This window comes from Balaenoptera musculus, chromosome 4, assembly GCF_009873245.2.
Source record: "Balaenoptera musculus isolate JJ_BM4_2016_0621 chromosome 4, mBalMus1.pri.v3, whole genome shotgun sequence".
Lineage (NCBI taxonomy): Eukaryota > Metazoa > Chordata > Mammalia > Artiodactyla > Balaenopteridae > Balaenoptera > Balaenoptera musculus.
Window position 1 is genome coordinate 78,858,897 of NC_045788.1, and position 26,852 is coordinate 78,885,748.

The following is a 26,852-nucleotide window of genomic DNA, read 5'->3' on the forward strand; positions in this document are numbered from 1 at the left end:
GGGGCTTAATTGACTAATATAAGTGAGAAGATGTTTCAGATTTCTTTCTAAGGAAGGCTAACCTATCTTTTAAAAATGTGACTCCCAGGGTTTCCCTGGTGGCGCAGTGGTTGAGAGTCTGCCTGCCAATGCAGGGGACACGGGTTCGAGCCCTGGTCTGGGAAGATCCCACATGCCGCGGAGCAGCTGGGCCCGTGAGCCACAACTACTGAGCCTGCGCGTCTGGAGCCTGTGCTCCGCAACAAGAGAGGCCGCGATAGTGAGAGGCCCGCGCACCGCGATGAAGAGTGGCCCCCGCTTGCCACAACTAGAGAAAGCCCTCGCACAGAAACGAAGACCCAACACAGCCACAAATAAATAAATAAATAAATAAATTTTAAAAAAAAGAAAAATTAAAAAAAATGTGACTCCCTCTACTTCCCCTTATTCCGTAAAATCAGTTAATTCTTTTTAATTGATTAACCACTTTCTTCATGATCTGTGTGGAAGTTATTGAGTTGAGTCGAGTTGCTAATCCTAGACTTTTGAATTCGTAAAGGCAGCACCTGGAGAATTGGAGTGCTGGAGTTATGCCTGGCATCAGACTGACGGTATTGTAGGTGCATTTGCTGTCTTACTGGAATTTCAGAGCTTTCGCACTTTACACATTATTTAAACTCTGAAGGGAAGAGGGAAGCTTTGAGTTGGTAGGGTTTCAATAATAATAATAAATTATATGTATATATGTATATCATATTTATGTAATGTATAGTAACAATCACAATAATAATATAAATTGGATGCTGTATGATAGACAATTCCATGTTTGTCTTATTTACATATTTTGCTTTTAAAAATGGAATTTATTCAGATGATTCAAAATTTAAAAGTATTCAGTGATGTCTTCCTCCTCCTCCTGCTCTGTAACTACCAGTCCTCTTTCCTGGAGACAGTCAGCATTCCAATTTCTTAAGTATCCTTCCATAGATATTCTGAATCTTTACAGGTTATTTCTGCTATGAAATTACATTTTGTGTATACAGACCTAAATTAACACAGGCTTTAGCATAAGAGTGTTAGAATTAAGACAAAATTTAAATCAGTTATTCTAGAAAATTGCTGTTGTTTTTCATCCTAGTAGATTACTAAACCCTTTTTTTTTGAATATGAGTTGGATGGGGAGTAAATACAAAGATGAGAGAGTGCTTCTCTTGGTAATAAGAGGTAAAATGATAATAGGCATAACCAATGAATGCTTAGTGGCACATTTAAAATATTTGCCACTCTTTGTGTATTTGAGAAATGATCTGTAAGGTCAAGTAGATATTATGTGTGTTCTTGCTGGAAATAGCTGTTTATTTCATGGTAAAGAAAAAGATAAAAGATAATTGATATTTTCCTTTAACTTTCCATTTTTTGAACATCTTAGATGAGAAAACCTGTTCTCTTGAGAGATCAGAGGCGCAGAGTGCGTCAATGTCAATGAAGCCTGTGCCTTTTACCTCTTTAAGAGCGCATGGTTTCATTCTGCTCCTAAACCAAGCATTCCTTAGTCTTAAAAAATTAAAAAAAATTTTTTTTATTAAGTAATACGCTCCAATATATGATTTAAAGAAATCAAATAGTGCAGAAAGTCTCAATATAGAAGCATAACTCCTCTCCCTCATTTCTGTTTCTCAGAGGCAACCTTAACTCTGACAGCTATTTCCTCTAGTAGTTTTATCATAATTTTAATGTGTACTATTTGTCTATGTCTTAAAATTATTTTTAGATATTATTTATTGTCATCACCATCTCCCTTTTACTATCTTACTAATGTAATTGTACCACCATTTTTAGTTAAATAATTATTTATTTAAATTATTATTCAGATGAGCACTCAGTATCTAGACATTAAGGTGAATAGTGTACAATGATTACATTTCCTTTTAAAAACTGCATTATTGAGATATAATTCACATACCATAAAATTCATTAATTTAAGGTGTACAGTTCAGTGGTTTCCAGTACTCACAGAGTGGTGCAACCATCACCACAATCTAATTTTAGAACATTTTTAATCACCCCAAAAAGAAACCCTGTATCCATTAGTAGTCATTCCTCATAGTTCCCTTCCTTCCAGCTCCAGGCAACCACTAATCTACTCTCTGTCTCTATGGATTTGCCTATGCTTGACATTTCATATAAATGGAATCTTAAAATATGTGGCCTTTTGTGACTGGCTTCTTTTACTTCATATAATGTCTTACAGGTTCATCCATGTTGTAGCATTTATCAGTACTTCATTACTTTTTATTGCTGAATAATATTCCATTGTATGGAAATGCCACCATTTGTTTACCCGTTCATCAGTCAGTGGACATTTGGATAGTTTCTACTTTTTTGGCTATTATGAATTATGCTGATATGAACATTTGTGAACAAGTTTTTGTGTGGACATATATTTTCAGATCTTTTGGGTGTATACTTAGGATTGGAATTGCTAGGTCATATGGTAACTGTTTAATATTTTAAAGAATTACCAAACTGTTTCAGAAGTGACAATCACATTTCCTTTGCTTTCAACTTTTTTTTACACTTTTTTGTTGCCATTTTCTTTCTCTTGCACAGCTTGCAATGATCACAGTCTTCATTTTTTTCCCCTCAAATTTTATTAAGCATTCTCTAGATTCTTCCCTACCCTCCATTCTTTTCCTGGAGTGCTGTCCTACTGGGATCTGGCCTGGTTGTTCTCCAGGCCTCTGCTGTACAGCTGTCATCCTCTAACTTCTTTCATTGCTCTTTAGGGTCCACTGTCCTATATCCTGGATCCCATCTCTTTGCATCCCTGAGTAGTTCTTATCTAACATAGTCTCATGACATCAGCTAGCAGTGCCTGGAGTATTAACTGTTTGGTAAATGTATCTGGAAAAGTTTTTAGTTGGTTGTTTTTTCCACATTTGCTCCAAAAGGGTAGTTAAGAAGCTGACACACTTTTTTGGCAGGTGTCTCACCTTTTCAGTATCTAGACACTGAGGCAAGATGTTTGGAAGGTTACTTAGTATCATTGTGATCAAGTGATTACCGTGCCAACATGAAGCAACAACATGAAGCAAGTACAGAAATCTGAACAATATAAATGTTAAGAGGTTGTTTAAACCAGACCTGTTCAATAGAAATATAATGGAAGCCACAAATGTGAGTCACATATGTAATTTAAAATTTTCTAGGAGCCACATTAAAAAGAGTAAAAAGACAGGTGAACGTAATCTTAAGAATATATTTTATTTAAAGCAGTATATCCAAAATATTATGTCAACACGTAATGAATATAAAATTTACTAATGATAAATTTTGCCACCTTTTTTGAGTACTGAATCTTCACAACCTAGTGGGTATTTTACTCTTAATAGCACATACTAATTTGTAGTAGCCACATTTTAAGCGCTTAATAGCCACATGTTGAGCAGTACAGGTTTAGAATTTTCCGGGAATTACGTTATTGTGTAATATTGTTGTCGATCTGCCTAATCATATATATATATATATATATATATATATTCTAAAGGAACAGATAAGGTGTATGTAGTTTAAAAACACTTCATTGATTTGTCTCATTGCTTTGTTTTGGTTTTAGTCATGTCTTCAGTTTATTTTGAAATTTACACCACATTAAAGGAGGTTGAGAGATTTATGTTCTTCAGAAACGTCCTTGGTATAGGAGGTAATGATTTTTCCCCATATTTTAGCACACTTAAAAAGTATATTAAAATTCTTATTGGTATACTTGTTAGATGTTGTTATTGCCATGATTGTCCTGGTCCCAATGAGATCTTATTAGTCTAAATATTCTGTCATAAATTCTCTCCCCTTGCTGTTTCAAAGACCCACCCAGCTTTCAGAGTCTCATACGCCACCTCAACTACTTAGTCTTCCTCGCCCTTTACTCCAAGGCATGAAATGCACTTGCATGTAACTCCTGTAGCACAATCACTCCTCTTATGTGCTGCCTTGTGTTCTAGTTAACTTGTTTTGTCTCTTTCTAGGTGATTATAAATTCGAGTATGGCAAAAACGGTATTTTACTCACCTTTGTATTTCCTGTAGTGTGGAGCACAGTGCTTTCTATAGTGGGTTACTTAATACATATTTGAATTGAAAGCAATTTATCATGGTAGTTACATGTATACTATACATGATAGTATTAGAGTTTCCAGGTCATCAAACTGTCACTGATGTTTCTAGAAACATTTAAGTTTTTGTTTTTTTTTTTTAAATTAATTAATTTATTTATTTATTTTTGGCTGTGTTGGGTCTTTGTTTCTGTGCAAGGGCTTTCTCTAGTTGCGGCGAATGGGGGCCACTCTTCATCGCAGTGCGCGGGCCTTTCACTGTTGCCGTCTCTCTCGTTGCGGGGCACAGGCTCCAGACGCGCAGGCTCAGTAGTTGTGGCTCACGGGCCTAGTTGCTCCACGGCATGTGGGATCTTCCCAGACCAGGGCTCAAACCCGTGTCCCCTGCATTGGCAGGCAGATTCTCAACCACTGTGCCACCAGGGAAACCCAACATTTAAATTTTGATACAAGAAATTAAGTTATAAAGTTAAACCTGGATTTTTGTTCAAACACAAAGGAACAATAGTAGGGAAAGGAAAGAGACACAGAGATATAGACACTTGTGTTATACTGTGTGCTTAGCACAGAGTGGTGTGAACTCTGGATGGATAGCTGAATGAAAGAACTCAGATGCTAGGTTGCACTGGTTGGTAAGCACAATACCTTTGAAACATTGAGCCTGTCCAGCTAGTACAATACCCCCAAGCCTTCCAGGAGTTTATTTGGAGAGGGTGAGGGTAGAAGAGAGATTTAGAATAATGAAAAGTGATAAATCAGTTTCCTTATTTTTACCAAGTAGCTTATTCTGCAAGAGACAAAGTAAACAGACTATTTAAATATGAACAGGCCCTTTCACCATGGATGTACTTAGACATATAATTGTATTGTGGGGATTTATGAAAACTTTAATTTTTACAGGGCTTCTTTTTGTGTCTCTCGGATAGTGTTTGTTTGTCTGATATACTAGTGTATATTAGTATATCAATTCAAGAGCTTTCCCAGAGAAAGTAAGAAATATTAATAAGCAATAAGGGTTCTCTTCACTAAATAATCTAACTTCTTAAATAGCTGTAAAATTTGGCTGTCTGTATTGGGTTTTGAGAAATCATGATGTCAGGATAATAATTTGGTTTTTACTGAGCAACATTGTATCTGCTTCTTTGACTAATTGTATACATTGTGAGATGTTTGGCTGACCTAGGGCATGATTCTTAGAAGAGATTTATTTTATTTTCTCTGTAAGTAGCAAATGCTTGCTGTGCCATTGAAACCTAAGAGGAGTTACTAAAGAACAAAGCATAATTCTATTTAAATTCGTTGAACATCAGGGATAACCTTTATTGAGAGAGTTTTGAGACTTTACAGTATATATTTACCTCCTGTCAATTTACAGAAAGTTAAAGAATGGCTGTGCACTTTCAAAGGATAGTGGAAATGTTCTAGTATTTTATTTCTGCTATAGTGGAGAATGAGTACTTAGTAAGAAACAAAGGAACTGTGTGTCATGACTTCTAAAGTAGGAGCAGGTGGGCCAGTTCCTGGGGTCCTTAGAAAAGAAAGATCCCCAGAGGCAGAAGATTCTCTGACTCCACTGTCTTGTATATGGCATCAATATAAATTGTACAGCTTGTCAACTATCATTATTAATTTAAGAGTAAGATATTGTTTAAAAATGTAGCTTTACTTTATGTCTCAGTTAACAACAACATATTTTTTTTTCTTATATATACCTGGGAAAGCCTATGTACTTTCTAAAGTTTAGGGAAGAGGTAAGAAATGCTGCTGTTGACCAGAGGAGTGAGGGTTGGGGAAAAAGTTAATTAGAAAAAAGATTGTGGTTATGATGAGTATTGAGTTTCCCTAGATGCTATGATGGTAGCCCATATCTTAGAACTAGAATAATTCAGATGTAGCTACTGTTTGAGTGTTTACTGTGTGCCAAGGACTGATATTTCATATAACTTTCATAATGCTTTGAGGCAGTATTCTCCCCATTTAAGGATAATGGAGTTAAAAATATTTTAATTGATATATTCAGGATCTCACAACTAGTAGGGAATAGGCCCAGCATGTTGAACTCAGGCCGCCAGACTTTAAATAAAAGACAAAAGGTTTTTCAGTACTTACTATGTCATTGCACTATACTAAGCAATTTATTTCTATCTTATTTAATCTTTACCACAATCTGGTAAGGCAAATACAATTTACAAATGAGGAAACTGAGGCTTAGAGGGCCTTACACAGCCAGCAAATTTTGTAGCCATACTTTGAATTTGTTCTTTTAACTGCTGCACTATGTGATCTTTATAATTTGGAAAGAAAATAGGAAGATTCTGGGAAATTGGTTGAACTAAGGTTTCTTAGGGTAGGGCTTTGGAACTTTTACTTTTTATTAATGTTGCTTACCAAGAAGAAAGTAAATTGTCAGCCATATACAAGTAGTGTTAAATTGTTTTATCCTTTTGAAGTAAAAATTTTAAGAGCAAATACCTTGCTTTAAAATTAATGCAGCCTGTCTATGAAATAGTGGCTATAAGAGATGGGTAACAAATATAGTTGAAATCCATATTGCAAAGTCAGTTATGAGCCAGATCCCATTATCATTGAGGAAATTGAGGCTTAGAGAGGTTAGGTAACTTTTGCCAAGGTTTCAGAACCAGCAGATGGCAGAGCTTGGATTCCAACCAAGGTAATTTAATCTAGAACTTTTTTCTTAACTACTTTACTGTCCTAAGAGAATGTGAATGATGTGCAAAAATGGAGCCTTGCTACCTCTGGTAACTTGAAGACACCGATTTTGAGTTTGACACATCATAGCTTGACTCAAGGCAAGCATTAGACTTCACCCACCTGCTTCCATCCTTATTGTTTCCTGAGGTCACTTGTCTCAATAATTTTTAAAAAATTAATTAATTAACTTATTTATTTGGCTGCATCGGGTCTTAGTTGTGGCATGTGGGATCTAGTTCCCTGACCAGGGATTGAACCCAGGCCCCCTGCATTGGGAGGGTGGAGTCTTAGCCACTGGACCACCAGGGAAGTCCCTCAATAATTTTTGTTGTTGCTTTGCATTATTGTTGCACATGAAGATCCTCTTTATCTAGTTGATGCTTAATAAATGTTGAATGTTGAAAAATAAATCAGAAATTTAAAGCAGTGAGTCTTGAGCATAGAGACCAAATTTTAATATATCAGTTCATAATCATGTTTTTCTCTCTAAGTAGTATTTTTGTAGCTTTTAGGGTAGTTAAATATTAATTTAAAAGGTTGATTTATAGTTTTCATGACTTGGAGTAAATTTTCTGTGCTTCTGAGGAACTTTTCTTAGTTGATAAGTGTTTTAAGTGTCAGATTACAATAAAATCCTGTGATGATACAAAATTCAGATGCAGTATAATTGGCTCCCATTCTCTGTACTGCCTTTTTCTCTACAGGTGAGGCCAGATACACATTATGTTTGTAGTAATTTAGTTTATGTCCTACAATTCTGGTAAATGAAAACTGATACGTGAACTTTTTATTCCCTGTCTCCTCTACTCTGTAACTGGAAGACTAGTGGAAAAATACTGTTTTCTGTTAACAATGCAGTAACAAACCCTGTTAGATTTTTCAGACCACACTTATAAGAGGACATCTGGGTTTTAATGTATAATAGTTTATAAATGGAGTATTCATATATCCACAAGGCACTTACTTGCCAGCTCAGCTATCCAGAATGCAGGCAGGAACTAGATAGTGGATAAAAATGAACACTGAGAACCGAAAGAGCTATCATCTGAAGCAAAGTTTCATTTTGTTTTTTAACCTATGTAAAATCCTTTGGTCAGCATTTCCTACACTAGTTCCTTTAAGCAATGTTAGGCTGTAATAAATATTCTGTGGATAAAGAAGTTTAGGAAATACTGCTTATAGGGTCCCTCTAAGGGTTGGTGTTCGTTGGATCACACTTTGGAGTCTTTGCCTTAGGTATTTGGGTCTTGCTTTTATTTTAGAAGAGAAGGGAGGGGAACCAACATTTAAAGAGCATTACTGGGCTTCTGTGGTGGCGCAGTGGTTGAGAATCTGCCTGCCAATGCAGGAGACACGGGTTCGAGCCCTGGTCTGGGCGGGTCCCACATGCCGTGGAACAACTGGGCCCATGAGCCACAACTACTGAGCCTGCGCGTCTGGAGCCTGTGCTCCGCAACAAGAGGGGCCGCGATGGTGAGAGGCCCGTGCACCGCGATGAGGAGTGGGCCCCCCTTGCCGCAACTAGAGAGGGCCCTCGCACAGAAACAAGGACCCAACACACCCAGAAATTAAATAAATAAATAAATAAATAAATAAATAAATAAATAAATAAAAATAAGAGAATTAAAAAAAATAAAAATAAGAGCATTACTGTACAGGACCTAGGTGATATCTCCATTTTACAGACAAGGAACCTGAGGCCCTTTTGGAGGATAAAGAACACAAAACTAGCAACAGGGCAAAACTGGGAATGGATCCCTAATCTCTCTGATTCCTAAATCTTTGCTCTTTTGACTTTACTGTGCTACTATATAATTGTAATGAACTGCCCATTTGGGTTTTACACTTTAGAAACAGCAATTTAGCAATAATACTAGGAAAGAGACTAAGCTGCCCTACTTAGGGAAGAAGGAACGGATAAATTTACTTACCTGACACATGGCCTGTGTCCTTTGCTTTGCATGGATGAATTCCATGCTCCAGAGGGGAAATTAAAGTGCTTTTAGAGTGAGATTTGTTAGTATGTTTAGTTATGTATAGCTTTATGTCTATTTTTGACATTATAAGGCCAGAACCCCCTCTTTCATCAGGTATAGTGGGCTTAGACAAGTTACAAACTTTTTATAGCTTCATTTTCCTCATCAGGATGTGGTGATAATAATACCTACTTTTCTGGGTGATTGTGATGCTTAAAGGAGGTAATGATCCATGTAAGGTGTCTGGCACAGAGTAACCTTAGCTGCCATTATTATTAGTAGTAATAAAAGTAATTAAGGCTTAGGTGTAGATTGTTACCTCTCTGTATCCTGTTTTTTTGTTTTGTTTTGTTTCTTAATGGGCATGTGTAGGGTGGTCATAAGGAAAGCCTCCAAATCTTTTTTTAAACTTACTTGAGGAAAAATCATCACCATTTGCCTTATTAAATTACAGTCATACTTCGTCTTACTGTGCTTCGCTTTACTGCACTTTACAGATACCACATTTTTTACAGACTGAAGGTTTGTGGCAACCCTGTGTTGTCAGATGATGGTTAGCATTTTTAGCAATAAAGTATTTTTTAGTTAAGGTGTATACATTGTTTTTTTGTAGATATAATGCTGTTGCATATTTAATAGACTACAGTGTAGTGTAAACATAAGTTTTATGTGTGCTGGGAAACCAAAAAACTTGTGTGGCTCACTTTATTGTGATACTCACTTTATTGCGATGGTCTGGAACCGAACCTGCAATATCTCCGAGGTATGCCTATAATGAAAGTCCTATCTTGAGTATATTTTGTAGGGCATTAAGAAAGTTACAGTTGCTGTTAGGCATCTGGCACTTTTTCAGTGAGTACTATTTATAATCAGCAGATGTTGACCTAGTGCCCATAAAGTTTTTGTTTGTTTTTAGTGTGAGATGTGTATTTTGAGTAGATCTAATGACTGTATAGTCAATCTTTTTTTAAAATTTTTATTTATTTTTGGCTGCATTGGGTCTTCGTTGCATGCGGGCTTTTCTCTAGTTGCGGTGAGCGGGGGCTACTCTTTGTTGTGGTGCGTGGGCTTCTCATTGTCATGGCTTCTCTTGTGCAGCACAGGCTCTAGGCGCCCGGGCTTCAGTAGTTGTGGCACATGGGCTCAGTAGTTGTGGCTCTTGGGCTGTAGAGCACAGGCTCAGTAGCTGTGGCACACGGGCTTGGTTGCTCTGCGGCATGTGGGATCTTCCTGGACCAGGGCTCGAACCCGTGTCCCTTGCACTGGCAGGCAGATTCTTAACCACTGCGCCACCAGGGAAGTCCCTAGTCAGTCTTTTTATACTAAATATTTTTCTCCTGAAAACTGTTTTCAGGCTAGTCTGTATGCAGTGACAGTTTGGTTTGTATTTGACCATTAGTTATTAAATGTTTAACTATGGTGGGCAAACCAGGTTACTATGGAATGTGAAGATTTTTTTCTCCCAACTTGGATGTCTATAGTCTTGCTCAGTAGAGTTAAATAGTCTGAGGTGCCCTCTGAAAATTTGGAAAACTGTTTAGAGCCTTTCAAAACCACTAAGACTATTAACTGTGGATTGAGTTAAGCAGAGTATGGTATTTTTCTTCCTTCAGTTTTTATTCCTCTTCAGTTCTGAGGAAGTGGGGGAGAGAGCCTCCCCACCACCCCCCTGAAAAATTTTTTTCTTTTCCTAAATTTTTATTTCCTGCTTTGAAATAGCCAAGATCTTTGGGGGCTCTAAGAACACCAGTTTTCACAGCTTGAGGCAGAGTGATTTTCATGGGAAACCTTTTCTTATAAAATAAAATACTCTTTGTCCTTGTCAGGACATTTTTAAAGGAACAGCTAGTAGCAGCACCTCACTACCTTGTCACTAACTAGGGTGAAGGAAGAGAAGAATGAGTCACAGTTTCATTCTTTTTCCTATTCTGCTTCTCTTCTCCCTTTCACTTTCCACTTAGCTCTTTATTGACACTGAAAAAGTTTGCCAACCCTGATCTAGATCACTCTGTCTGATGGTGGTGATATTTTTTTATTCCTTCTGTTTTATTTGCTGGAGCTCTTCTATAAAAAAGAACTTCTTTACTTCAATCAATTGTATGATTATTCTGAGGAACAGTAGAATAAATGTTTGATTCTTTTCCTAGTATTTGATAGAGGTGGCCAGTGAGGATTTTGTTTGTTTGTTTGTTTTGTTTTCTTTAAGAATCAATATGAACCCCAGATTTTGGATATGTTTGTTATAATCCATTGTAGTTATTCTTTTTAATTCTCAAATTGTCTCATCTTTAGCTAGTGGGAGCCCCTTCATGTTGGCTCCTGTATTCCTCGAGAAAACCTCAATAATCTTTGGTAGCCCGGTTTTCCAGGATAAAAAGATGTTCCAGGCTCATCTTGTACATCACCTGTCTCGGATCTAGAACCAGTTATTTCTCTAAGGGGTTTTGATTCCTTTTAGTGTAAGATTATATTTAAAGACCATCATCTGAGTCTTTGTTGCTATGGTTGTGTTGTTTGTAGGCCCTTTTATTGGACAGAGCTAGGGGGTGTGGTGTGTGTATGTGTGTGATTTTTTTTTTTTGTGGTAAAATAAACAATGTAAAATTGACCATTTCTGTTTTAAAGTGTACAATTCAGTGACATTAAGTACATTCACAGTATTGTTTATCGATCACCACTATCTAGTTCCTGAACTTTTTCATACTCCAAAAGGAAATCCTATATTCATTAAGTGGTCGCTCTGCATTCCTATCTCTCCCCAGACCCTGGCACTAATCTGCTTTCTGACTATGGATTTACTTGTTCTGGATGGTTCATAAGTAGAATCATACAACATGTGGTCTTTGTGTCTGGCCTCTTTCACTCAGCATAGGTGTTTTCAAGGTTCATCCATGTTGTAGCATGTATCAGTACTCCATTCTTTCTTATGGCTGAATAACATTCCATTGTATGGATATACCACATTTTGTTTATTCAGTTGATGGATGTTTGGGTTGTTTCCAGATTTTGGCTATTGTGAATAGTGCTGTGGTGAATGTGTATGAATTTTTTTTGAACACTTGTCAGTTTTCTTGGGTGTTTACTGAGGAACTGCCAGTTTTCCACAGTGGGTGCCTCATTTTATATTTCCACCAGCAGTGTATGAGGGTTCTAATTTTTCCACATCTTCTCCAACACTTGTTATTTTCCATGTTTTGATAATGGCCATCCTAGTTGGTGTGAAGTGGTATCTCATTGTGATTTTGATTTGCATTTCCCTAATGACTAATGATGTTGAGCATCTTTTGATGGGCTTTTTGGCCATATGTATATCTTCTTTGGAGAAATGTCTATTCAACTCCTTTTCCCATTTTTTCTTTTTGTTGTTGGGTTGTAAGGCTTCTTTATATATTCTGGATACTAGACCCTTACCAGATACATGATTTGAAAATACATTCTGCCATTGTGTGGGTAATCTTTTCACTCTCTTGACAGTGTACTTAGACGCACAGAAGTTTTAAATTTTGATGAAGTTGAATGTACCTGCTTCTTTCCTTCTCATGCTTTTGGTGTCATATCTGAAAAAGTATTCCCAAATCCAAAATCATGAAGTTTTACCCATATGTTTTCTTCTAAGGATTTTACATTTTATTTCTTATATTTAGGTCTCTGAGCCATTTTTGAGTTAATTTTTATATATGGTGTGAAGTAAGGGTCCAGTTGTCCAAGTTCGATGTGTTGAAGAGCCTGTTCTTTTCCCATTGAAGTGTCTTGGCACCCTTGTTGATTATCAGTTGACTATAGAGATGCATGGGTTTATTTGTGGGCTCTCAGTTCTGTTCCATTGATCTGTATTTCTGTCTTTATGTCAGTACTACACTGTCTTGATTACTCTAGCTTTGTAGTAAGTTTTGATACTGGGAAGTTTAGGTAGTCTAACTTAGTTTTTTAAAAAGATTATTTTGGCTATTCAGAATCCTTTTCAATTTCATTTGAATTTTAGAATCTTCTGTAGGTTGCTTTGGGTAGTATTGACATTTTAATATTAAGTGTTCTGATCTATGAACATGGCATGTCTTTCCATTTATTTAAGTATTCTTTAATTTCTTTCAGTAACTTTTGTAGTTTTCAAGGCTTGTACCTCCTTGGTTAAATTTATTCATAAGTGGTATTTTATGCTATTAAATTGAAATTTTTAATGCTATTGTAAACTGAACTGTTTCTTAATCTTTTCAGAGTGTTCATTTGCTTAGTGTATAAAAACGTGAATGATTTTTGTGTTGATCTTATATTCTGCAACTTTGCTTAGTCTGTTGTATGATTATTTAAATGCGAAAATACACTAACACAACACTGTAAAGCAGCTATACTCCAATAAAAATTTAAAAAATAAATAAATAAAAATTTTAAAAAGTAAAAAAAAAGAAAAGAAAATACACCATGAGTTCATACTAATATTTCTAAGTCTGATTTTGTTTCCAGTTTAAGGGTTTAGGATTATAAGATTTTCCCTTTAACTTTTTTAAGATTTATATTTATAGCTCTTTTCTTTTACGCTGAAAGTTTTGGAGAGTAATGAATTACTTGCCATGTTACTTATATATACATATGTGTATTAGTATTATTATTTTGAGCTTATTTTAGAAAATGGTTGCTGAAAACAATTGCCAGTTCCGCCACCGCTGGGGTGGCTTCGTTATTCTCACAGTGGCGGAGTCCTCGGCCACTTCTCTGCACTATGTCAGGTGGCTTCCTGAAGGCGCTGCGCAGCGACTCCTACGTCAAGCTGAGCCAGTACCGGGACCAGCACTTCTGGGTCTCATTACTTTAGAAAGTTCCACATCATAACCATCATGAATTACAAGCATCCTGCAAGATTCAAACAGTGAACGGATTCAACTTTTGCTGTTGTTTATCTCTGCAGTCTAAAGCCTATAGCTTCATTTAGGTAGTAGTAAGATACTGTCTTGTAGAATTTCTACAGTGTTTCCTGAATGGGTGACAATGAAGAACAGGAAAAATTACTGAAGAAAAGCTGTACATTGTATGTTGGAAATCTTTCCTCTTATACAACTGAAGAACAAATCTATGAACTCTTAAGCAAAAGTGGTGACATAAAGAAAATCATCATGGGCCTGGATAAAAATGAAGAAAACAGGGTTCTGCTTTGTGGAATACTATTCAAGACCAGATGCAGAAAATGCCATGCGGTACATAAATGGAACTTGTCCAGATGACCGGATCATTCGCACAGACTGGGACGCAGGCTTTAAGGAGGGCAGGCAGTATGGCCGTGGGTGTTCTGGGGGCCAGGTATGAGATGAGTATCGTCAGGACTATGATGCTGGGAGAGGAGGCTATGGAAAGCTGGCCCAAAACCAGTGAGTGGTGAGAGCCCCATCATGAAAAACTCACTCCTTTGGCCTGTTGAATTTGACTTGCGTTACCCAAGGTCTGCGAACCTGCCCATTTTTACCAAGCTTTAATCAATGTCTCTACTGAGCTGGAAGCCTCTTCATGGTTTTCCACTTAAAAATTATTAAAGGACAGAATCCAAAAGAATGCCTTTAATTCTGTAGTCTTAGCATCTTGGTCGTGTGTCAGATTACCAGAATGATTTCAGTTACCAGGTCAAAAATTGTGTTCCTTAGCAACAGACGTATAATGTTGATCTATCAGCCAAAACACACTTCTTTTAGGAAGATTGGAAAAAAAATTTTTAAGTGTTTACCATATTTGCATCTAAGTAGGTTCATGGTCTACCTTGGGGCCTGGAATTACTATTTTTAAAATTTTAAGTTTGCATGAGATAAAGTTTAATAAGTGGAGTTTTGCTATGTAATATAGCTTTACTCTAAATTAGGAATACATGTTTGATAACTGAATTTTTTTCTGTGTTGAATTTTAACCTCTAAAGGCAAATTTAAGAGTCAAGGGAACCTCCTAAATAGTTGGTAAGCCTTACATAGTCACAGGGGACACCACCTCTTATGTGCTTTATATATCAGGAAATTAGGTCAGGACTTGAAGGGTATTTTTACTAAACACATTTTTCAAAATATGTGTTTTAGGTAACGCTAAGAAAACCAAGGGTCTGTATTACAGGGAACCTCAACTTCTGTAAGGGCAAGGGGGGACGCTGTCAGTAGGAAATGGGGAGGAAATATCAGGAGATGTGAGTTAAACCATTGCCTTGACATGATGAAGGTTGCTGTGAGAGCCATCAGATCTATTTTTTTCATTTTCAAACTGATCTTGGGAATTGAGTGGGGTTTTTTTTTTTGTTTTTTTTTTTAAATGAGCTTAAAGATCAAGAGAATGCTTAACAAAAACAAAATCAGAAATGCTTCCCTCGGGAAATGTTTTGGCTCCTTCTCATACTGAAGTCTGTCTTGTTTTTTCCCTAACTGTGCTGAGTTTCAGAGCCTGGGTAGTGAGCTGGTGGTCTCTACAGACAAGGGAGTCTGAAGGATTTATTTTGCATTTGTAAGGCAAGAGAATTTCTCTAATATAATGTGAACTATTGCTCATTTTAAACTGGTAGTCTAGTATAATTTTCCCTGACGTAAGTGATATTTTTTCATCTAGCAACAGAGTATCTCCTAATTTCCAGTAGTTTGTGAAGCTGGGGCTGAAGTATCTCAATGTGAACATCTTTCATGTTACAGTAAGTATGTTTTCTCAAATTTAAACTGGCTATTTGAACTTTAAAAGATATCTCTAAATTAGTTGTAAGTATTTAGGAAGACATTTGCAAATATCTAACTTAATGAGGACATACAATTCATTATTAAAATCTTTTGACGCTGTAGTTTGAATTAATGTATTTTATATTTTGCAGTAAAACGTAACTCAGATTTCTGTAGGCCTTAAAACCACAGACGGTGGTTCCTATTTGAATTGTCTTCTGTAACAGATTTCAATAAAATTGGACCAACTTAAAAAAAAAAAGAATTCTTACAAATTATACTAGGGATGTATAGTCAAACTACTGTTTTAAAATCATTTGAAATAATTGCTCTCTAAGCCACCCATTTGATATACAGTTTGGTTTATTCATTTTGCTGTCAGTTTTTGGGAATAATCTTGTTTTCATTTTTATTTACTTTTGATTACTTTTATAATTATGTAAAACATTTTCATGGTTCCAGAACCAAAACTACAATATGTAGTCAGAAAAATCTAGCCTCTATCCTCTCCTTCCCCCATAAGTGACCATTTTTATTAGTTTTTCATTGTTTACAAAAAATGTGTATATACTTAGTCATATTTCTCTTTCTTTCTTAGATAAAACTTACACTTTATTTAGCACCTTGTATTTTTTTCTACTTAACAGAAATCCTGGAAATCACTCATAGTATAGGGAGCTCTTCCTTACTGCTTTTTAAACCTGCCTAACACTCTGATTTTTTAATTCAAGCAGTTCCATACTGATTACATTAATGTATTACATAGAGAAATTTTGATGGGACCAAGTTCCTGGTTCTTCTTCTGGCACTGAAACTTCAAAGTATTTTATTTTTTATTTATGGAATAAAGATATTATTTTACCACAGATACTCAAACAGTATAGAAGTGTATACAATAAAATTTGTAAAGTTGTCTCTGATTCCCATATGCTCAGTTTCCCTTTATTCCTATCTCCAGAAATTACTACTAGTAAGTTAGTTCAAGATATTTTTCTATGAGTGTATAGCATTTAATATACTACAAATAGTTTTTAAACAAAATGGGGATCATATCATGAATATTCTGTAACTTGATTTCTTCAATGTAATATTATCAATTGAGCTTTAAATTTGGATAATGAAAAAGATTCGTGAGTATAACTAAGACTTAAAAAATGATTTTGAGACTTTTTTTCTTCTCTTTCGTTAACACTAGTCAATAATATTTTTTTTGTGTGTGTATATAACTTACTAAGTTTTTTGTATTGTAATTTTTGCTCTAAAATCCAGAAAGTAGTGTGTGTAGCTATATCCCTCTTTACTTTCTTCTTAGACTCAAACTTACATTTGGAAAGAAATTGAGAAAATTTTATTGTATTCTGTTGTGGCTTAACACTCACTAAAAGGAAATCTAAATAAAGTCAGTATACCTGTTAACCACCAGTGAGCTCCATAAAAACAGGAAAAAACCTGCCTATCTTGTTTATCACTGGGTCCTTAGCACCTAGGACAGCGACTGGTTCCCTATTCTTCTTACTCTATTTGTTTTATTTTCACCATAAATTATAAATGGATCATGTTCTGTATCCTTTTTTCATTAGTTAATATATCATGGAAAGTTTCCTTGTCAATACTTAAGTATCTGCTTCATTCTTTTAAGTGAATGTATTAATGGAGATACTATATATTACATAATTAGGTGGTTTTAAAGACTTTAATTTGAACCCTCCTCACCCCCCCAGACTTTGGTACTAGTGTTCTGTTTTTAAAATATTAGAGGAAGATACTAAGTTGAGGATTATATTGGAACGAACTTGTATAACTCCCTTTCTTAAAGTGTATAACATAAGCAAATGTTTATGTAGAATGGCAGTGTGCATTAACGTGCTTTAAACAAATCTAATATATGAGTATTCTGACGATGAATATTAGAGTCATTCACTTTAAAATATTTTGATAAGCAATTCACATAATGAGAAATAAAAATAGTTAACATGTGAAAAAAGTGTTCAATTTAGTATAATTGGTGAAATACAAAAATAGAATGAGGCAAAATTGTACCCCTTCCTCCCCAGTGAAATTGGCAAAGATTACAAAGATCATATTTAGTTGGTGACAAGAGTTTTGGGAGTTGTATTGCAGAAGGAAAGTAAATTTATGTATTCTTTTTGGAGGGCAGTTTGGAGAGTTTCAGAAGTTCTAATTCTGGGACTTTAAGGAAAAAAATTAAGGCTATGCTCATAAATTTAGTTTTACATGAATGTTTATCAAAAATTTAATACTGGGATTAATAACAATAATACTACTTAAATAGTGCTTCATCCATGCCATACATTTATTTAATCCTTTCTACAATCCTATAGTATTTATACAGTAGGATTAAAAATGATGATGTACAAGAATATTTAACATAGAAATAAGTTCATGATAAGAATGAGTGAAAACAGCACATTGTAAAGGAGTATGTGCAGTGTGATTGCATTAACTGCAACAAAATAGAGAAAACTGAGAATATTCTCCAAATGTTTATACTTACGCTTATAACCCTTTATTGTACAGTTATTATACAGTTATAATCTTGTTGTTCAAATATGTTACTTTTATTCTTTTTGCTATCTTAATTTTTCTAAGTTTTTCTACAGTGAACATATATTGTCTAACAAGAAACCTGTTATTTTTTTAAATGTTCTTTGATTTTGCAAAAGGGTTTGCTTCAGGATTCCTGAAGAGTAAATTCTGTAAGTACCTTTAAAGTAGAAATCCATTAGTAACTAACTTTTGGTGAACACATAAAATAGGGATTAAAATGAAGTGTAGTCTTTGATTTCTGTTAATTTGATGGTGTTTTCTAGGGATTAGAAATGGAAAGAGTAGGAAGTTAAGTGAAGCATATAAAGTTTGAAGCCTGACAATGGCAAAATGACGAAGTCTTTTATATGTTAGTTTTGTGGTTGCTGGCAGTGAAGCTTTATCATAAATAAAAGAAAGAAAGAAAGAAGGAGGAAGGGGAGAAAGAAGGAAGGAAGGAAATAGAAAGGGACTTGCTATATTTTTGCTTGCTATATTTTCATGGTATTATAATCAGGTATTTTCTCTTTTCCAGTAGGAATTTAGTAATTCTTTTTTTTTCAAAATTTTATTTCATTATATCTTTAATTTTATTATTTATTTATTTATTTATTTAATTTTGGCTGCGTTGGGTCTTTGTTGTTCCACGCGGACTTTCTCTAGTTGCGGCGGGCGGCGAGCGGGGGCTGCTCTTCGTTGCGATGCGCAGGCTTCTTATGGCAGTGGCTTCTCTTGTTGCGGAGCATGGGCTCTAGGCACGTGGGCTTCAGTAGTTGTGGCACGCAGGCTCAGTAGTTGTGGCTCGTGGGCTCTAGAGCTCAGGCTCAGTAGTTGTGGCGCATGGGCTTAGTTGCTCCGCGGCATGTGGGATCTTCCCGGACCAGGGCTCGAACCCGTGTCCCTTGCATTGGCAGGCAGATTCTTAACCACTGCGCCACCAGGGAAGTCCAGTAATTCTTATAATTATTTTTTCTCCTCCTTAAAAATTGGTTTCTTTCAAATCTTCTGAGTCTTATAGTTTCAGTCTTGTTCCTACCCTTTGCAGGAATTAAGAAAATTAGTTCACCGGGTTGCTGCTTATGAATCTGATCTATGTAAGACTAGAACTTGTGCTAGTTTTACTTAGCTTCATCTTTAAGACCTTGTTAAAATGTTTTTCTCAGTCAGGCCTTCTTTGCCCCTTATTTTAAAAATTGTAGCTGCTCCCCAGTTCTGCACTTTCCATTCCCCTCCTCTGCACTTTTTTAAAAAAAATTAATTAATTAATTTATGACTGTGTTGGGTCTTCGTTTCTGTGTGAGGGCTTTCTTCTAGTTGTGGCAAGCAGGGGCCACTCTTCATCGCGGTGCGCGGGCCTCTCACTATCGTGGCCTCTCTTGTTGCCGAGCACGGGCTCCAGACGCGCAGGCTCAGTAATTGTGGCTCACGGGCCCAGTTGCTCCGCGGCATGTGGGATCTTCCCAGACCAGGGCTCGAACCCGTGTCCCCTGCATTGGCAGGCAGATTCTCAACCACTGTGCCACCACGGAAGCCCTGCACTTTTTTTAAAAAACATTTATCACCTTGTTATATTTAATTTATTTTGTTTGTGTCTGCTCTTCCCTCCTCCCCTGTTTAAAATGAAAGTTACAGGGAGTGGGCAGATTTTTGTTTCTTTCGTGCCTTGTGTATTTCCAGAGTGCAAAGCAATGCCTGAATAATAGGATTTCAGTAAATATTTTTTCAACAGTGAATAGAGGGTACTCAGTATTTGTGGAATGATTGGATGTTTTATTTAGTTGATGGAGGTGAAATTCTAAGTGTTGACAGTTCAGGATTCCGTAGTTGTTTTGTATTGTGGTGTTTCACTGTCAGTCTAGTAATAGAATTAAATTTATTAACAAGTTGAAATTTCTGAATTTATTTCTAAATAATTCCAGAACAGGGATTATTCTTTATTAATTTAACTTTTATGATATTGTTTATTAACTTTTGCTAAGTGAATACCAAAAAGACTAATAAGTAGGGGAAAAACCTTTTAGCTTGCTGTGAGAGTCTGGTCTTTTTGGTCCTTATGAGGGAGCTGGACTAAGGTTTAAGAGCTTTCTTGCTCTCTCTGACTTTGAGATTCATCCCAGGGATTTTGTGTTTTTAGTTATATTTCTTTGGAAATAACAAGTTGTGAGGAAATGAGATTGATGAAACTGCTGCATGATTGCTTTTTTGAAATCAAAACTGTTGTTGAATGTTAATTCGCACCACAGCTTTGTGTGAAGGCTTTCAGACTTGAGTGATAATGAGTCTCATTATTATAGAGTTTAAGATTTTCCAAGGTCTCCACATTTATTCATCCAGCACTTAAGGCCAACTATATGCTAGGCACTCTGTTAGACTACTGAGCATACAAAAGTCAGTGGGACAGATTCAGTAAAGAGGAGATAGTAAAAATGTTTGTTTCACAGGTGCTTCTCCTAGATGTGGGATTTCCCAAAAGCAGGAGAATTTATTTTCTTGGGTATTTTTGGTTTTGATTTCATTTAAATTGAAATAGAAAATGAGCCACTAATTAGTATTGAGATGTATGATCACAGCATAATTTTAATATCAATTTGCTATTGAGCTAGAGTTTGTATGAATGTATATGTCTTTTTGAAGGTATTAACATTTATTGTCTTATACGTTTTACCTGCTTTATTCTTTTAACGTAGTCCTTATAACAACCCTGAGAGATAGGAATTATTGTCAGTATTTTACAAATAAGAAAAGTGAGTTTCAGAGAGCTTAAGTCATTTGCTTACGGTTCATAGCTTACAAGTCCTGGATTTTAAACCAGGCCTATTGATGCTGAAGTCCATAAACTTTTTATAACACTTCCCCAGAGGAATCTGGTTTTCTTTTTTTGGCGGGGTTGGGGGCACGTAGGTAATGTTAAATAACAAGATGTACTGAATTTGGAAGCTGTTCTGCAAATTTTGAGCCAGAGTATTTCAAAATAAAAATTCTCTTTTTTTCTTAATAAAAAATAAAATATATTCATTATGGCAAGAAATACAAGATTAGGGAGAAGAGAAAAGAAGAAAAGAAGAAAGGTAGCTGGGATGGGGAGAGCCATAGTCCTGTTGATCCACTGTTAACCTTTTGGTATACAGGTGATATTTAACGTAATATATTGATAGTTTGGATTCCACAGTTTCTGAGACCTGGAGTCAAATCTGGGCTCTGCCATCTAATAGTTTTGTGATTTGAGACTTTCATGGTTTGGGGGCAAGTTATTTATTTAAAATTTGCAAAGGAAAGAACTAAGGTTTGGAGAGGGCAGCCTACAATCATAAAGTTTTTTTTTTTTTTTTTTTAAATAAATTTACTTATTTTTGGCTGTGTTGGGTCTTCGTTGCTGCGCACGGGCTTTCTCTAGTTGCGGCGAGCAGGGGCTACTCTTCATTGCGATGCACGGGCTTCCCATTGCGGTGGCTTCTCTTGTTGCAGAGCACAGGCTCTAGGTGCGCGGGCTTCAGTAGTTGTGGCACACGGGCTTAGTTGCTCCGTGGCATGTGGGATCTTCCCGGACCAGGGCTTGAACCCGTGTCCCCTGCATTGGCAGGAGGATTCTTAACCACTGCACCACCAGCGAAGTCCCTAACAACATTTTTAATAAAAATAATTATATTTTCCCAAATAAAAATATTGAGAAATTTTACATTTTTTGCAAATCTCTTTGCAAAGAGAATGAGAGTGAAAAAGGTATTGTTATGTTATGTGAAATATTATTGTTATGAAAATAGTTTTGGCCTCATGGGTCTCCTGAAAGGATCCAGAGATCTAGACTACACTTTGAGAACTGCTGACATAAATATTCAATTATATTTTCTTCTTGTATTTTTATGACCGAATTTAAATCTGGAATGAATTTGATTACTACCCTCCCACCACTCATTAGCCAACATCTTTTGAAAGTCCCATTTTCTTGTAAATCATTGACTGACTGCCTAGAATGAAGCTATAAACCTTTCCACCTTGCTCAGTTGTTACTGCCTGAGCTTAACTGTTGATTGAAAGCCCTAGTCTTAGCGATCTTTGCTTAATGTTGTATCTCTATTTTGGTATATTCTCTTAAGTTCCTGATGCATTCCCTCAACCCCAACTTTCAGTTTCACATATATTGTCCTAAAACTTAAAGATTTTTTATTTCTGTTGATGATTGTGGCATATTGCTCTGAAAAATAGTTTGCTCACCAATTATGAAAGTGATGTATAATCACTGTAGGAAATCTAAAATGTGCATAGAAGCATAAATGAGAAAAGAATATTTTGTCACTATGAATATGCAGAGCGCTGCAGACATGCTACTATTGCTGTCCTGTGATGGAGGTTACTTCAGTATTGAAAAATGCTAGCAAGTTGAACTATACGTAAATTCCTGCTCCACTCTTAATAAATTGTACGTCTTTTGATGTGCTGCTTAGCTTCTTGGGATCCCTTGCTCGTCAGACTTATGTTTATTACTTTTTGTGTGTTCCTAGGTACTTTGGATAAAAAGAACAAGACTTCGTTTCCCTTGTCACTAATTTTGCAGGTTAATGAAGAAATAATAAACATGTTATGTGATAAGTATTATTATAGCTGTAAGCAATTATGAATATTATGGGAGAGCCTAAGCAAGCTATTGTTGAAAAATGATGAGGAAGTGAAGAGTAGGGAGTGGTCTTGAAAAAATTAAGGTTGTATAATCTTCCTTTAGTATTTGATGACTTGTTTGGCTGTCTGGGTTAAGAGAAGGTAGGAGTCAAGAATGACTCCTAGCTATTTGGCTTGAAAGACAGGGTGGATAATGAAGTTTACCAAAATAGGGAATATATTCTGCTCCTAACAAAATAAAACTCCTTGTACACCTACACTTTCCAAGGCTCTGTTCTTTTGCTTTCCAAGATGAGTTCAGTTGTGGCCATGTTGAGTTTGATGGGCCTGGAAATATTCAGGTGGAGATGTGTAGGAGGCATTGGAAAGCTGTTAGGAGAGAGTGTGGGCTAGAGAGTTAGCAGTGTAGCATAAGTGGTTGAATGAACATTAAGATCATCCTTTGAGAATTCTTAGCAGGAGAAGAGAAGAAGGATAGGGACCCTTCAACATTTGAGAGACAGGCAGAGGAACATAAATCCAGCCAAAAGTAGTCAGAAGAGGGGAAAAGGGAAGAGTGGTGGTGTAGAATGCAACTGACCAGAATTTAAAGAAGGATGAGGGTAGCGGAGAAAGGGATTTGAAATGTTAAATCCAGCTTAAAAAGACAAATAAGCCTGAAAATGGTTCATTAGATTTAAGAATAAGGAGGCATTGTTGACTAAAGCAAAAACAGCTTACCTGGGGGGCTGGGTATGGAAGTTATAGCAAAGAGGTTAAAGGTGAAGAAGTGGAAGATAGTATTGGCTACTCTTTGAGAAGCTTGCCTATGAAGCTAGGGGAGTGTGAATTAGAAGTGGACAAAACCATAGGGATTTGAGAGTGTTTATGTTCTAAGGAAGAAGAGAGGGGAGAATAAGAGATTGAACTAAGAGTTGGGGAAATACAGTCATCTTGGACTTTCTAGAGAAATGATTTCAAACTTTTTGTTTGCTCTTAAAAATTTTTCTAGAATGTATATTTTAGATAATACTGACTATGGTTTTTGATACCTTTTTATGATATTTCAGTTGTCACAAACATGAGTTACTCTACTGTTGTTCTGCTGAAGAGCCCCATTCTAAAATGGGCTATTTAATATAATCATGTAGCTTTTTGATGGTCAGTTTCATCTTTTCCTTGCAAGTGTATGTGTCGCCACAACTCATTAATGTGGTTGATACTAGCAGTAATACCATCTGTTCCTACAAATGTACTGCCTAAGTAACTGAACTGGGAAGTCTATTAATCAGTTGTTAGAATTGTGCTCTGAATGAGATTACTGATATTAATTAGTAAATTGTAAGGAAGATCTGGGGATGGCTGCTTCCATAAAGCTTAATCTGTGATCTATCTATCTATGTATCTATCTATGGTTTTCTACTGCTGTTTCACTTAAAGGATGTAGAGCTCATAGTTAGATTGCTTTAGAATGCCAACTCCAACACTTACTAACTCTGAACTTGGAAAATCTTTCAAAACTTGACTTTCTTTATTTTTAAAATGATGATAATAGTACTTACCTCACAGGACCATTATGGAGGATAAATGATGTAACCCATTAAAAACACAGCTTGGTACAGAGCAGGTAGATTAACAGTTGTTAGCTGTTACTGTCTCCAGGGTTTTGATTTTCTAGGCTTGATGTTCCTGGATGTTTTCTTGATTAGAGAGGTGTTACTATATTTGAAAAGGGACTAGATTAAAATAGAGCATAGTGTAGGTTTTATGTGTCTGGGAGGGCAGTGAGAATTTGCAGCATATATAAAGAAGGAGATTTATTTCCTGAGATAGGTTGGTTGGTTGTTATACCTGTTGAGGGCAGGTTTTTCTTAGAGGCATTTGAAATGCTGTATACCTCTAAATTGGTTCTGTAATCCCTTTATTTTTGAATCGAATATAAAAAGTATTTTAAAATGAGAGGAGGGTAAAAATGACCTAGAATTATGTTATGGGGTATTTTAGTTGAGAGAGAGAGAGAGGGAGAGTGTGTGTGTGTGTGTGTGTGTGTGTGTGTAGGAGAATAGGGGTTGCTGTAGACTCCTATTTTAGGACAGGAAATTAATGTAACCTGGTGAGGCTCATTAATATTGCAGGCTTAGTATCAAAACCACTGGGTAACCTGTAATTTAACCCAGGGCAGTACTTGGAGGGCAGGAAGTTAGAGTTTGTACCTTGGTCTGAGAAAGCCTATATTCACCTTTTTATTGAGAGACTTGAGCTCTTAAAAAAGACAGAGAATGAAATTATCTAGTATTTGATAACCATCAATTTAGTCATTCTTTTCTTCTATCAAATAAGTTGTACTATTCTTTCAAACAATTTAGAGTTCTGTTGAGAATCTGTACCTTATTTTGGTATAGTAAAACACTAATGGATGGAAAATCCTGTTTTGTAGCTTTTGTGAATGTACAAGTACATATGTAAGCCTCGCCATTGAACTTCTGTAACACCCACAGACCCTCTTTATAAAGGAGAGGAGCATTTAATATGTTTAAAAATAGTAAACTAAATTGTTTCCTTCTGAGAATGTCTCTGGATGTGTTAATGGAGTTGAAAATTTATAAAGCTGCTAAACCCACACGGGAATTTTCACTTGTTTTAAATGCCATAAAAACAGGTTTTACTTTTATTGATAACTGGCTTAGTAAAAAGACCATGTTAAATTCAGAATGATTTAAGAAAACATTAAAGGTTTCATTGCTTCTTTTAAAAAAAAGTACTTCCTGTATGCAAGTCTCTCCATATCTGCAATCATACCAAATGAAACACGAGTGCCTTGGTTCGTGCCTTGCTACAAAATCACCCTCTCAGCAGTAGGTAGAGCTTGTTGGCATTGGCAGTGTTAGGTCAGTGACCTGACTATTAAAGCAGTGCTAGCTTTTCATTGAAAGGGGGATGAGATCTCTGTCCTCTGTTGAAATACGTTAGGTGCTTGCCAGTTGAGAAAACTATTGTACCATTTGTGGGAGGTATTGGATTAATAAGGTTTAGTATTTTTGACTTGTCAAAGTAAGATTTAATTGTCTTGTATTAAAAAGTGGCTCTCGTGATACAGTTCTTCTGGAAAATATAGAAACTCCTGGAGAATTCCCTTACTTAAGCAAAAGGAAAAAACCCTAAAAACTCCAGTTTTAGTTAACCATATAAATACCTCCCCTCTAAGTACAGTCAGTGGCCATTATGTGAGTTGTTTTTCCAAAGAAATGTCATGTTGTCAAAAATTGCATTTGTTATTAATGGTTTTAAGTTGCTAAAATTTTAGAAAAAAGGGTGGTGGTGGCTTAGTAGATTGGTTTTCAGATTCCTAATCACAAAGTAATTGTACAAATTTAATAGGTTTTCTTTTTCTCTTTAAGATATAGGTTGTATATCTATAGAACCTAAACCACACTGAACAAGTGAGTATTTGATGACATAAAGCTAGCTTTTGCACCAGATTAATGGCCTTTACCTGTCATCACTGGTATCATTAGTGTGTGTTAGCTACTGACATGTAACAAATCACTGAAAACATGGTTTAAAACAACCATTTGTTATTGCCCATGAGTCTTTGGATCAGCTGGGTAGTTCTGCTGATCTGGGCCAGGCTTACGTATCTTACATGGGTTTGCTCATATTTCTCATGGATTTAGTCAATAGATTGTCTAAGACTAACTTGTCTAGCGTGCTCACTCATGATTTGCTGGTTGGCATGTGCAGTGCTAATGTTCACTGCACATGTGCATGTGCATGTGCATGTCAGCTGGGGTACCAGGGTGACTGGGCCACATGTCTTTAGATATCCTGCAGGCTGACTTAGGCTTGTTCCACTGTGGCAGAACATATTTTCAAGAGAGAGATATGGAAGCACGCAGGAGTTCTTGAGGCTTAGGCTTAAAACTGGCAAACTGTCATTTTTCCTGCCTTCTATTGGCCATAGCATGTCATCAGTCCAATTCAAATTCAAGAGGTGGGGAAAGACTACAAAGTCACACTGTGAAGCGTGTAAATATAGGGAGACCTGAAAAATTGGGGGAACTTTTACAGTCAGTCTCCCACATTTAATGGACGATACTCCAATTAAAAAAAAAAACTCCCACATTTAGTATAGTGATTTTTTCCAATTACCCAGTCATATACTTTTAAACCTTTATTAGTGATAAAGCACGTACCTACTCCACTGAGTAGCTGTGCTATACCTACAAACAGCTTTTATCTTATTTCCTTCACAGTTACAGCTTTCCT

The 26,852-nt window shown here is 36.1% G+C and overlaps 1 protein-coding gene and 1 pseudogene across 5 annotated transcripts in view; both read left to right on the forward strand.

The window, feature by feature from the left end:
- Positions 1–26,852, forward strand: part of GSK3B (glycogen synthase kinase 3 beta) — a 196,354-nt gene that overhangs the window by 8,864 nt on the left and 160,638 nt on the right. The gene's annotated exons all lie outside the window — the stretch shown is intronic.
- Positions 13,496–14,299, forward strand: LOC118894956 (annotated as a pseudogene).